We start from the raw sequence: 2,304 nt of genomic DNA on the forward strand, positions 1-2,304 counted from the left end.
ATTGATCACATTTGCAAAGTTTGGATATAATGTATCATTAAATGTGGACTGGATTTCATCTGCGTTATTTCAGTGGTTCAAATCATTCTGCTAGCAGGTGCAGATGCGCTTTACCATCCCTTACCTTACAACAGCTCAATACATTTACGCCGAGTATGTGAAACAGTGAATTTGAAATGCGCAGGAGTATAACAACTATGTCTCAAAAATGTCTCAAGATAATTATTGCAGAGTTATTTATGACTTAATGATATTAAGAGGCAACCAGGCTTTTTGTTTGTCCCTGTGAATTATGGGAAACAGGAGCGTCAACAGCAGCCGTTACTTCAAAATAAAAGTCCTTACGTTGAGTTTCAAGATGTCAAATGCTGGTTTATTCTCATCTGTTCAATTTACAGACAGAATAGACATAAAATTAATAATAATTATTAAAATAATTACAGATAAAAACTCAAACGTTCTTTACATTCATCAAGAAATATAGCATGAATAATATTAACTTATATAAATAATTTTCGATATTCCCAGGGCAGTAGGATCAAGCATTTTTGTCATTTGTAATGCTGATGGTTTCCGACAGTCGGCGGCTGTGCAGCATCTCAGAATACAACGTAGATAAACAGCGTTGCCATGTCATCTTTTTATAAGCGGTTTATACAAAAAAAAACTAATCTCGTGCGTTGCGATTTTTAGGGTTGTTTACAGAATACAGTGAAATTGGGGAGGAAAGATAGTTGGTGATATTTATGAAAATTATTAAATTTTCCATAGTTCATACACAATTATCCCGCTACCCTTTCACCGCACCCGTAAACAAAACTAGCTTGCTCGATTCTCATGAGTGATCTGGCAACACGGTAGGTGCTACAGCGGATAGCAGAGAGCGGGTTTAGTTTGTTAAAAGCTTTTTGCCCTTTAACAATCTACACAGGTAAGTCTAATGCAATAAAACGATACGTTTGTATCAGTACACGAATAGGTCTATATCTGAATCATACGAATTTTTTTATTTAATAAATGGCCCGTGAAGATTCCTTTCCGGGTTCCTATAAAACGTTGCGTTACCAGCCAAGTTAGCTTTAATGATAAACAGTGTTAGCCAGCCAGCAACCAGACGACTTTTGCCCCAAAACATTTATTCGCAGTGTTTACAGTTATTATTATTTTTTAATAATCTTAAGTAGAAATAGTTTTTTGTTTGACTTCAGTCGTGAGGTGTTGTTAGCTACCCGTGCATCTGTTTAGCAATTGGCTAACAGTCTAAACGAACACCTCATTTTGCTTCTCTGTGGTTCAGTTTAAGTTCATTAATTGACATCACAATCATACTTCATTTGATCTTTCGTATGATGGGGCGTGCTTTTGATTTTAGGCTCGGCACATTTATTTGAACCAGTGCATTACTGCTAGTCATATTGGAGTAAATGAATGTGGTATTGTGTTTATATGTTATGTAGAAATCGAAAGTATGCCTGGTCTACATTGTCTAACCTGTCTAGATTATAACTGCAGATATTGTCTGTAAATGTAATGAGTGCTCTAACCCCGTGGAAGGCTGTTGAGCATTAAGTCTATGCTCATTGAAAATAATTATGCAACCCATGGATTTAAATCTGCAGAAGTCATGTAACTGAACGCTGTTGGATATCCATGAATGCATTAGCAGATGTTTTATGAACATACAATACTGCAATAAGTGAACTTGAAGAGAATTGATTTAAAGTTGTCCGGTTACCTTATAATCAATCTTAAAATTTCACTTAAAAAGCAAGCTATTCCAGTTCTTTTGGAACTGGGAGTGTCTCTCGTGTATTCAAAAGTGTTTTCCAGATCTAACACATGGAAATGTCCTCTTTCTCCTCCTGTGACATTCACTCTGACATTTGCCATTTTCCCAAGCAGACAGCCTGTGTTAGCAATCAGAGGACTAATAAACAGTTATTTTGATATGGGAAAGCAGCTTTTTGGGTGAACTGTTCCTTTAAAGTTTACCCTTTTTCAATGCATGTTGTTGATTTTATTATGAGCGAATCATCCTTGCATATGTTTTCTTTTCTTTTTTTTGACCGTGCAATGCCTAATCAAAATCTTGCTACAGATTTCTCTCGTGACGTATACAGTACAGGACTTCTCCAGTCATTTAGTCTGTTTAATCGCTGGCCTTGCAAGCTCTTGTTCATCTGCCTCCATTTTTGAGTGCAATGCTCACATCTCAAAATCCAATCAACAACTGATGCATAGAACCAACCCCCCCCCCAATAATCCATTAAACTCTTATGTATATCACAATACAAAAAAAAAAAA

At 36.1% G+C, this 2,304-nt stretch overlaps 1 long non-coding RNA gene across 1 annotated transcript in view; it reads left to right on the forward strand.

Moving 5' to 3' along the window:
• Positions 1-846: 846 nt before the first annotated feature.
• The window catches only part of LOC107576679 (uncharacterized), a 3,229-nt gene continuing 1,771 nt past the window's right edge, over positions 847-2,304 (forward strand). Inside the window, exon 1 of the long non-coding RNA XR_001608092.1 lies at positions 847-931. This is a non-coding gene — a long non-coding RNA (uncharacterized lncRNA). The remainder of the gene's footprint in view (positions 932-2,304) is intronic.

This window comes from Sinocyclocheilus grahami, unplaced genomic scaffold (genome assembly GCF_001515645.1).
Source record: "Sinocyclocheilus grahami isolate Dianchi unplaced genomic scaffold, SAMN03320097.WGS_v1.1 scaffold4145.1, whole genome shotgun sequence".
Classification (NCBI taxonomy): domain Eukaryota; kingdom Metazoa; phylum Chordata; class Actinopteri; order Cypriniformes; family Cyprinidae; genus Sinocyclocheilus; species Sinocyclocheilus grahami.